Source organism: Perissodus microlepis, chromosome 5 (genome assembly GCF_051167445.1).
Source record: "Perissodus microlepis isolate ML-2025 ecotype Zambia chromosome 5, ASM5116744v1, whole genome shotgun sequence".
NCBI classification, from domain to species: domain Eukaryota; kingdom Metazoa; phylum Chordata; class Actinopteri; order Cichliformes; family Cichlidae; genus Perissodus; species Perissodus microlepis.
Window position 1 is genome coordinate 2,921,546 of NC_140465.1, and position 12,305 is coordinate 2,933,850.

At 38.8% G+C, this 12,305-nt stretch overlaps 1 protein-coding gene across 3 annotated transcripts in view; it reads right to left on the minus strand.

Moving 5' to 3' along the window:
- The window catches only part of lhfpl4a (LHFPL tetraspan subfamily member 4a), a 32,380-nt gene that overhangs the window by 18,673 nt on the left and 1,402 nt on the right, over positions 1–12,305 (minus strand). The window lies entirely within an intron of this gene.

Here is a 12,305-nt window from a genome sequence, read left to right on the forward strand (position 1 = left end):
CAACTCCTGTTGGAAAAACAAAGCCCAAACCTGGACTTGTCACTACCCATGGGCTATAGGACCATTTCAAAACTTCCTTTTATTGCCAGAATATTAGAAAAGCTTGTTGGGACACAATTATGGAAGGTTTTGAAGTAGCAAAACTTTCAGTGTGGGTTTCAGAAAGTTACATTCCACTGGAATAGCTCTCCTTAAAGTCCTCTGATGACCAAATATAAGTGACTGTCCAGTCCTTGATTTGTTGATAGAGGAGTAGACAAACTGGCTTTCCAGGCTAAAAGATAATCTTCTAAATTAGTGGGAGATGCTAGTTCCTCTTCAGCTTATGCCTTATCTGCTTTAAGGTACACATTTGAGAGTTATATCAGGGAGTCAAATAGTCGACTACTCTTGTAAGAATTTTGCATAAAAGGAAGGTCGAAGATTGTTTAGCAGTTTAATTACTATCTGATGAAATAAAAACAAATGTGCAATATAAATGTCTGAAAGAAGTGGATCTATCAAATGATCCTAGATATATCACCCCTAGAGTCAGTGTCAAAGGGACTCTTCTAAGTGAGAGTTTCTATGACAGACACTGCACAAGTATGATCTTTGTACCTCAGTGTTTACCGGCACATTTAAAATACGTCATCTAATTTATGCAGTTTACTTCAGAAGCAACGACAACAGGTTTAATGTGCTGTTACTGTATAACAGAAGTGAACAACATTCACTTTTAATGATTCATCCAGCCTCATTTTAATCCATGTCAGGAAAGCTGGGGAGGTCCCCTGTGTGAGTGTGTCTCTGAATGTGCACTCATGCATATTAGAGGAAAAAAAAAATCAATGTAGGTTTCCTGTGAGTTAGCTCACTGGTGTGAGAGACAGTTGTTTGTGTATGTGTGTGTGTGGTTTCCAGATTAGCACAAACATGATCCCATTTTTGTAGCATGATACTTTGATGTCCTCATATTCCTGTCACTCTTCTCACAGTGTGGGGTTTAATTTAGCCGCTCTCTGCTGTGGAACATGACGCTAATAACACAGCTGTGGCCTCACTGAAAGCTTTGCTCTGTCTTTTTCTTTTTAAATCTCTACTTGGTGCATGGACTTCCCCAGCTACGATGAGCCCCTAGGACTCAGTAAGGTTTGGGAAATAGTTATTTTGATTACAGGCTGTATTAAAGGTACCGTGTGAGGGTTCAGACTAGGCATAATAAATCTGAACCTTTCTTGAAGTCTAATGTGCTGAAAGCTCATAAAATTAATCTTTTTTTTTTAACATTTCATTGAAATGTAAAAATATGTATGAATTCAATACTACAAGTCACAAGCAAGCACATCCTTTTTATATGAGACATAAGTATGTGGTTGGTTTTTGATTTAGATTTATTCTACATCTTCTAGTTTTACAGCTAATTACATGGAAATTTTGCTTAAAACTTTTTATCACTATTACCTGATAATTTACATGGATAAGTCTAAGACCTCCTTTGTGCAATGGCCATTAGAAGAGCTTTTCTTGCTTTAATCTTATTGAAATAACCTTCCATTAAAATTGAACCCCCACAAAAATTAGAGCCTATTCATTATTTTATACATGAGCAATCTTCAGCAATAGATGAAATAATCATTTCCCACACTATATAGTGAAGCCAGTCAGCTATTTCAGGCATGCAATAGATCTTACACAGACCAATGATTTGTTCTTCTCATATCCTATACCAACCACGCCCTCCCAGTTCAGGGATTGATTTAAGCTGAAGAATGTCATTTCTCCTGCCAGTGCCATTGCTGCCCTGTAGCCACCTTAATATCCACCTGTTATTCATCCTGCTTTCCCTGTATCAGTCATTTTTGTTGGGAGAGTTGAGCTTCAAGTGCATCCTGCTGCTGTAACAAATAAATGAGAAATAACACCTGTTTGTGTCGGCATTATATAAGGGACAATCACAATGTAGCTGCTGTCAATTTACAATGATTCAAGATTTACTGGTTAGAGGGTCATCAGTGACAAATGTTAGTCTCAGAAAGGAATGCTTAGCATGCAATTTAAAGAAATAAAAACAAGCAAAAAAACCCAACAACCTACTGTGTGTGCGTAAAATGCTCTTTGGATGTACTGGTCTGTGGAACACCGTTCTTCCAAAAGCTATTCACTTCAGTTGTGTTTTATTAGGATGCGTTCATGTTATGTTGGTTTGAGCTGTGGTGACTCAAAAGGCCACAGAATCTGATTCATCATCAATTCTGGGATCGAGCTGTATTTCCTAAAGAAGGAGAAATGTGTGCAGCAAAATGCTGAAGATTTGCTACCACTTAGCTACGTCACGCACAGTAGACTGTGGCAGTATTGGATCTGGGTCTAGTCCAGATTAAAGCTCCAGCCATCTGAGCCCAACAATGAATAACAATTCTTTTCATACAAAGTTATAATGAACCGCCCCTGCTCTGCACAGACATGTGTTAATCTTTAGTTAATAACTAAAGTTCATTGTATGTTTCCACTTATTTATTCAGCTTTTTCTTTTCCCTGCCTTTCTTCTGAATGATTGTAAGTTTCATACATGCAGTACAGGTTAAAAGTACGAGTAGATGAGAGGCCATGATTGAGAAGAGAAACACAAAAAAGAGGGTGGAGGGATGCTGCTGGGTGGAAAATGAGGCTAACTACACAAAAGACAGAGACATAAAGACAAAGTGGTGATGAGGATGGAAAGATTTGGAAGAGGGGAGAAGGAGGTGGTGAAAGGGCAGCAAGTGAGGTTGTTGTGACAACTGGCTATACCTTTGGAGAAGAGGAAGCGTTCAACTCGATGCTCAGATGCCGTAAACAGGGAAGACAGACACGAAGACAACAGAGCACATGATGGCCATTGTTTTTGATGTGAGGATGAAAGAATGGGATCCAAGGAATACACAGCGGCAGTATACGCACTGTCAGCCAAAACATGGCAAACAGCCAGGGCAAACAGACGGAAATCCAACACTTCCTGTGGTGTGCCAGGGAGGACTATCCCATTTCCAGCTGCTTTTTAGAAAAGTCGTTGCTCATTGTGTGATTTATTCTAGCATAATTTAAACTGATCGTATTAGACATGAATAAGAAAATCTTATGCTAGTGGGCAATTGGGCTTCTTTGGGACCAGTGGAACAAGAGAAATGCCTTTCTTATGTATTTTTTTTAAATAAAGAAAATAAAATCACACTGATGTTATTTAATATGTGCTACATTCTAAAATAAAATCCGTTTTATAAGTCAGGAATATGCACTTAGTCAACTCCCTCCACTCCATAAATCCATTAATGGTCTACAACTACAACAGAAAAACACTATTTGGGTTCAGGTTGAGCAGGCTGTTCCAGCCGGTCCAATAGCCCCTGCGCTGTTGAATTCCTCAAGTAGAACAAGATCCACCAGATGGGGCATATGGTGATGGGACACCAGGTGCCAAGAAGGCTGGGTACTCTGAACTTTCATTCAGTGTGTAAGTAAAGTTTGACACTCAGGACCCATTCTCTAACCTGGAGGTACAGGGAAGTAACCCTTTCATCGACTGTCTTCTCGCCCTGTAGCCCTAACAGTAACCTCTCCTATGATAATTGGACATCAACTCAGTCCACTCTGTAAATCTAGTATCTTACAGCTTTTGTTGTAGCTTTGAACCTCTGTTGCCTTGGATACTGGAGTTTAAATGTTCAAGTTTACAAAGACAGAGCCACAATTAAATTTGAACTTTGTGGCGCTTTAGCCTGAAGAAACTTTCTCCTCAACCCAATGAAATGCTGTGTTTTTGTATGTAAAAAAAGTACCTTGCTACCTGATCCCATTCATTTAAATACACCATATATAACTATCTTTTGTTTGTTTGAACAGTGTCAGAATAGCAAGTGTCTTAAAATAGCCTCTTGCATTTGTATCCATCTTTACGTAATATTTGGTGAGTTCAGTGTACTGTGTGTGCAGGCAGAGTAGAGCAGCTCACTCGTATATCGTTATGTTTCCTGGAGCAAAGACCAGATTAGGATCAGCAGTCAGTCTCTCAGGTTGCTTCAGAAAACAAACAGTGAGGACTCATTAAAGTAAAATATCTCATGCAATTTCAAACAAGATTTTGCATCATATCTTTTTGGTTCTTTTGCACTTGCAACTTAGTGGGCTTCAGTAACCGTACAAGCTATTTATGGACATTGAGGCTGTATGTATCATTTTGTGTTTGACTAGAATGTCTTTGCTGTTATCACAAGATAATCGCGCAAAATATTTGAATTTATCAAGAAATTTTAAAGATAAAGACGTACTTTATTGCCCCAGGAGGAAATCCGTCTTGTGCAAACACAGATCAAACACACGCAACAATACTCCACGGTCTCTAGTCCATTCATCTATCTATTTTCTTCCGCTTATTTGGAGCTGGGTTGCAGCTGAACAGAAGCATAGGTCTCCCTCTCCCCCTCCTCTAGCTTATCTCCAACGAGAAGAAAGCTTCTCCAAAGGCTTCTCACTTAGAGTTAGTATGATGAGTTGGAGCGTTTGCAGCTCGGAGTAGAGCCACTACTCGTCCACATCCTCCACATCCTTGCTGGGGTTGATAAAGGTTTTCTTTTTAATTATGGGCACAATCAAACCTAGAAACAAATCATTACTAACTAGGCCAAGTTCTGCTTAGAAGGTAGCGCCCAAAACAATAACAACTATCTAGAGAAAGAGAGAGATTATTTAGTAATGTATTCTTTGCATTTTGTCAAAGTAGACTAATTAGAAGCAAACAACTACTTTCTCGATATTTTAATCTTATCACGTGCTTGCTAATTGGTGGATTGGGATGAGAAACAGAAAGAAAGTAATTTTACATGTTAAAAAATACTACTACTAATAATAATAACTTTATTTATAAAGCACTTTCAAACAAAGTGCTGAATGGCTATTTGAAGATAAAAAAGATGAATGAATAAAAACAATACAGTTTAAAAACTGATGAAACAAAAAGGAATAGCAATAACAACCAGTTAAAACTTTAGGCATAGAATTAAGACACATAGGACGGGGTGAACAAGTAGGTATTTAACTTAGGTTTAAAACCCTCCAAAGATGGGGCATGAAAAGAAAAAGCATGCTGCCCAATAGTCTTTTTTCTGGCTTTAGGAAGTTTTAGAAGGCCAGAGTCCTGAGATCGGAGAGCACAGGATGGAACACAGAGGTTTTTGCACCTCTATGTTCCATCCTGTGCTCTCCGATCTCAGGACAGAGAGATACGAAGGTGCCAAATCATTTAAAGCCTTGTAGGTGAGCAGCAGGACCTTAAAATCTGCTTGAATCTGACAAGGTAGCCAATGAAGAGAGTTCAGTACTGGGGTAATGTTCTCAAATTTCTCAGTTTTGGTTAAAATGCGAGCAGCTGGATTTTGCACTAACTGTAAACCTCTAAAACTTTTCTTTGGTTAACCCAGAAAGAAGAGCGTTACAATAATCAATGCGTGAAGACACAAATGCATGGACAAGAACCTCTGCAGCTTGTCTGATTTTAGCTATGTTCCTGAGGTGATAAAAGGCAGTCCTTGTCTTTTTTACATGACTTGAAGGAGAGCACTGCGTCAAACCACACGTCCCTGCAATTTATGACATAGTCATCAATTTTCATGGAGAAATTTTGGGACAAGTACTGAAATTTTTTTGGTCCAATGACCATCAAATCTGTCTTATCAGCATTAAGAAGCAGTAAAATTATCAGATAACCAGCCTCTAACTGCAGATAGACAAGCTTCTAATTTAGACACGTCAGCACAGTTTTCTATGGTTAAAGGAACATATAGCTGCAGGTCATCGTAAGAGTGAAAGGTTACATTAAGAACGTAGAAGAAGAGGCAGCAGATAGAGAGAAAACAGCAATGGGCCAAATACAGAGCCCTGAGGGACCCCATGCCTCACAGCACAGGTCTCAGAGAGATCATTTTTAAAACTAACAGTCTGAGATCTCCCAGACAGGTAGGATCTCAGCCATGATAAAACATTTCCCGTAACTCTGTTAAAATGTTCTAGCCTAGCCAATAAAATACAGGGATCCACAGTGTCAATCGCAGCAGTAATAAAACTAAGGTGCGATCATTGTCTGCATTTACCAACAGATCATTTACAACTTTGATTAAAGCTGTTTCTGTGGTGTTGTTGGGTCTAAAAGCAGGCTGAAATGGCTCAAACAGATTGTTTGTTGACAGATGGTCAGTGAGCTGCTTAAAAATAACTTTTTCAAAGACCTTAGACAAAAAAGACAGATGTGAGATAGGTCTATAGTTTGCAACTATGTCAACATCCAGTCCAAGCTTTTTTAATATCAGTACTAACGCAGCTGATTTCAAACAGGCAGGGAAAACTCAGGGATGTTTCTGCGGTTCACCTCAGTATCCACAGAGAGGGTGTGATTATTGCTTACAAAATGTTTTTACTGGACAAATACATGCAGTTCAGAGTTTCCTGCTCCCATGGCCAGTCTGTCAAAAAAAATAAAAAAAATCTCCTTCCAGCCTCGCACCTACTAAATACATGGGGAGAGACTAATTAGTAAATCCATGCCAAGTGTGCACTCTCCCCAACGGATACCACAACCTTAGCCATCTTGCCCAACCGCTCCCTCCTAACACCAAGCCACAAACCATACCCCCTCATCCCTACATTTGTAGCACAAATGCAATTTCTTTCTTCTTTCTTTTTTAGTAGTCCAAAGAGTCCTTCATGACCGCATCTGTCGGCCTATGTATCATCAATAGGGGGCTCACCTCAAGGCACACTTCATCACTGTCTTGCTGTCCTCATATATGTATTCATCTTTTTCAGATTGTACCATCTGCATAAGACATGGTCAGAGAAAATGACGTATTACTGTAATCACATTGTATTTATCTGTAACCATAATGTAACATGATGGATATTTATTATTTGGGTTACAGAACTGCTTTAGTTTGCTGGTGTGTGGGAGTAAAAATATAACCAAAATTGCCACAATGAATAATTTGTCATTAGTGGGAACACTATGGGCAGCAGACAGGACTTTAACAGTGTTAAACTGGGAAAAAAAGGAATAATATAATGCGTCAGTCAAATATTTGTAAAGAAGACTAAAGCAGGAAACATCATCATTGTCAGTAACTGTGGTATCATAACTGAAACTGCTGCAGTAATTTTAGCTCAAGCTTCCGTCTTTGACCCGTTTGATTGACTAACTGATGACTGACCGTTCCATTGCTCCAATAGCAAACGAGTTCCACAGACCAGTGTTTAACATCTTGTCCTTCTTAGGCTAACTATAGCTACACCCCACAATCACCACACAGATACTGATCAAGCTGCCAGCATTCAAGTTGTGACCATTAGCACTTAATGTTAAAATGCAGTGATAACTCATTTTTTATTGTGATAATACAGGAAGATTATTATGCATCTTCTAAAAAGGTACTCAGCATTTTCACCAACACTAATGCACTCAGCACCAAGAGAGCTGAGTGCATTAAATGGTAAATGGTCTGTATTTGTATAGCGCTTTACTTGGTCCTAAGGACCCCAAAGCGCTTTACACTATACACAATCATCCACCCATTCACACACTGGTGATGGCAAGCTACAGTGTAGCCACAGCCGCCCTGGGGCGCACTGACAGAGGCGAGGCTGCCGGACACTGGCCACCAGTAGGCAACGGGTCAGGTATCTTGCCCAAGGACACAACGACCGAGACTGTCGGAGCAGGGTCTCGACCGGGGCAACCTTCCGATTACAAGACGAACGCCCAACTCTTGAGCCACGATCGCCCCATTAGTGCACTTACACATTTTCACTGGCTTCCAGTCAGTCCTAGAGCAGTTTTTGAGTGCTGCTGTTAGTTTATGAATCACTTAATGGCTCAGGGCCAAAATATATTTATGATGTACATAAATAACAGTCAATTAGCCCTCAAGGAAGCAGTCAGATGGTAATGCTTCCAGGAAACGGCATTTTTCTGAATATACAGGAACTTCTTTTGTGATCTAGAACGCTCTTTTACCATTTGTAGATTGTAGTAAAACTCTCTGAATACATACAGGACCAAAGCAACTCCTGTTTTACCTACTGATGGAAAGATTTTGTCATGGTCCAATGTCCTAGAGTCAGAGTTTTGAAGTTTTGAACTTTATATTCTTTTTACTGGATGTTCAATTTGGTTCCTACCTTGTTTGTTGTGTATATTTCATATTCCTTTGTATCTTGTGGCTTTAAGTTCTTCATTATGTACATTTGTATTCCAGTTAAGGCCTCCACCCTTGTGTCTTTAAGTTTAAATGCATTAGAGTCTTGTCACTGTGTGGAGTAAAATTAGTTTCAGCTGTTTCTTGTTACCCCTGTGTTTCCCTTATTGGACCTTTACATTGATAGTTTTTTCATCACCCTAAAACAAATGATTTGCTTTTTGCTTTCAATCTGGCTCTTTGCATTTGGGTCCTCGCACTTGCTACACCCGACAACTTATGACAGGTCTCCCCATCTCCTCTTTGTTGGTATGGTCTTTTTGTGCTGTGAAGCATTTTGAGCAGGACCAGCCTCTCTAGGCTGGGCTGCCACAGCTCTGCACTGTCCACAGCCAACTAAAGCCCTATTGCAGAGCTGCACCACAGAGCTAATTAAACCATTATCTGCACGCTGCCCCAGAGTCTTCGGCTCAACTCCAGTCCCATCAGGATATCACAGACACATAGGAATATGCCCTTCATTTTCTAAAAGCAAGAGGAAAGAAACCTCTTCCAGTAGTAAAGGTTAGAGGAGATGGAACAAACAACAATGAGTTTGAATGCTTTGTAAAATGCAAATAAATAAAATGCAATGAATTTATATTTTGGTCATACTAAAACATGGAGAATATATGTAAAAAAAGATAAAATGCAATAGGTTATTTTTTTTTAATTTGATGGAAGCAACAGGTCTCAAAAAAGTGTTTTATTTTTTACTTCATCATCCACAAACTTGTTTTCACTTAGTGAAAGGTTTGAATTTCAGGCAGGCCAGTTCAGCATTGTCTTGCTGAAATATGAAGGCCTTATGTGGCTCGAAAACCTCTATATACAAATTATATAAAATTCAAATTTCGATTTGTCTGACTACAAAGTAGTTTTCCTACTTTTCCTCCATTTCCTCCACTTTGCCTCATAACTTTTGCACTGTCCACTTCCTGCTGTGACAAAACAAATTTCCCACGTGTGGGACTAATAAAGGTTATCTTATCTTATCTTTATTTTAAACACTCTGTGGGCCAGAGACGATGGTAGCATTCCTGGATGTTTTGTTCATGTATGGCTTCTTCTTGCATGATAGAGCTTTAACCTGCATTTGTGGATGAAATGGTGAGCTGTGTTCACATACAATTGTCAGAATCATGTCTGTTCTTTACAATTTCATACTGAACATTATTCTCAAATTGTACCACAATTTGTTCATGCATTTTTCTCTTTTTTTGCAGAACTTTTGCTCATCTGTACTTCTGAGAAACACTGCCTCTCTAAGATGCTTTTTAAATAAAACAATTATCTGCAATATCTTCCTCCAGCTGTACCCGTTTTACACACTTTTGTTGTCCCGTCCCAAGTTTTTTGAGACCTTTTGCTACCATTAAATTCAAAACAAGGTAATGTTTTTCTTAAAATGATAAAAAATTAACTTATTAAATAGAAGACCTTTCTGTGTCAGGAAAAAATTGGGGTTTATGACTTGATTATTTGCAAATCAATGCATTCTGTAGTTATTTTACTAAATATCCCAACACACTTTTGGAACTGGGGTTGTAAAATAAGGACACAACAAACAAGATATATATAGCCACTAGGATAAATAATTCAGCATGAACTAATTTCTTTTAAACAGAAGATCTGACCTTCCAGTATAACATCCAGCTCTTGTAGTAATGACCACATTTAGTCAGATTGGGGTACTGGTGATGATTTGGGTTCACTGGTGTGATGTTGTCCCCGTTTTCTTTGTGGTTAACTTTAAGGAATTAATGAAGAAAAGCAATGTGCCAAAGTCCATGTAAGTCAAAAGAGAAAATGAGGTCAGACTAAGTCATTAACTTAAAGAAAAGTCGTAATAAATTAAAAAGAAGAACAAACCAAACTCACCTTATCTGCCGCTCCATGTGGGACTAAAAAGAGTGAGAGTGTGCAGTCCTTATGTAATGTGTGCCAACTTGGCACAAGGGGCAAAGAAACTTAGGAACCAATCAGCAATGAAAAAAAAAGATGAGAGGAAATGAGGTGGTGAAGTGTGGGTGGGGGCTACAAGGCAACAGGGCTGACTGCTGCATCAACACAAATACAGTGACTATTGACAAAGATGAGTTTGTCCTTTACCATGGTGGACCTTTAGTATATGTTGCAGTTAATAAGTTATCATGAGCAGGATATATCATTTCTTATGGCTAAGCAAGCTCTTCAAAGTCACACTGTTTAAACGGCACCAACAGAAATGTCTTTGAAGCTGTGTGAATATTTCGTTTCCAAGAAGAAACTGTTTCCATAGTTTTATCCTGCTTTTTTGTGGATCCAGTTAGTGCTGGAAAACGGTCTATGCTTACAAAAGGTCCCAAGTCCATTGCAATCTATGTAGCCCTGGCTCCAGCTCCCAAATAGGATGAATAACTGAGCCAGCAATATCTCTTCCCAGTTAATGTCAGTGCTTCCAGACCAATTCACAAATATACTCTTCCCCAAACACATACACCACACTAGACTCCATGTTTTCATAAAAAACACACACACACGCATAGAAATTCAGACTTTCAGAAAAACTAAAGTGAGGAGTTCTGAAATAATGATGCAATCATGCAACAAGCGTATCAACAAAAGCCAAACCTTCAACACAACTATCACCGCTATCAACACTCACTGAATTTTTAAACCCATTTGAGACCAGTTTCAGGTGCATCACGTCTAGTTAATTAGTGTTTTTTATGATTAGGAATCTACTAGGGGATTCTTGATGTTACTGAGCATGTGGGACACACTTGTAGACGCCACCTGAAGTGACACAATCTGTTCAACAATCTGTGATGGGAGAGCTTTTTAAAGCTCACACAAAGAGTTGTAACCGAGATAGCAAACACCTCTGGGTCTAATCTGGCTCCTTTTGGAAGTTGACACTTGGTTATAGTTTAGTGAATGTTGAATGGGCCAAGTATGGCTAAATAATCATGAGCAAGGCTCGAGAGATTATTGTTGTCTGGGCCACATTTGGCTAAAATGCCACAACACACCCAGCATCTGGTGGACATGAGAGGAAGTCAATCAGCCAACGACCAAAGCTAAATGTGGCCCATAACAAACTGCAGATCAAATTTAGGCCAGACTTGCTATCAAGTGTTTCACATACAGCAATGCTGTGACTCAACAAAGCACCACTCCAAGCCAGATCATAGGCTGTATATAAATGTCATACTTTTCATTTGGAGCCTCAGCATTCGAGTATTGGCCACTATCATGTTTTTTTGTTTGGGACCAGAATTGAACATATTTGGATGAAGGAGTGGGGTTCTAACTTTATCATATAAAGCTAGGATCTGTAAACAGCTGATACTTCTATACTAGAATTTTATTCACAAAACCTGAAGCACAAACTTCTAGGATGATCTGAACCACACACCATTAATTAATTACTTAATTAATAAAGCATAAATCAATCAAAACAGCCATGACCTTAACTCCAGTATTTAAATAGATGAAAATTATTAGGAAATTAGGAAAGTGAATATTATCCACTGAGTCCTAAACTGTGCTTTTAAAACCAGGCTGTAAAAATGCTTTTTAAAGCATTTTTAAAAAATAGGAGTCAATACGCACTCAATCGCTTTTGGAGGCAGCTTCAAGTGCCAATTAGAAGAACTGTAGTTTTTGGCCCTCTGCTTCATTTTCCAATCCTGGAGGTCACAGAAAAAATGATCAGTCACTGACAAAACTGAAAAGCTTCATCAGCTTAATGTGAAGAAGAAAAAACACTTTGCACTGCACTCAGCACTGATGGGAAAGACTCCGTGTAACCCTCTCAAGTCAGCTCTATATGTTGTTTCTTCTGGTTTTGTATATATGAATGAACGAACGAACGAACTGAGGATATATTATTGAAATGCATGATTTGTAGATCACACATAATGTTGGCTAATCTTGTAGATATAACAACCAACATAGAAGCTGTGATCTTTGATTCAATGCTGCTGAAGGCATTTCATTATCATAATTCCATATAATTACATTCTGACACATTATTTTAACTAGCCTTATGTAAATCAGGATGATAGGGTTCTTGAGGAAAGA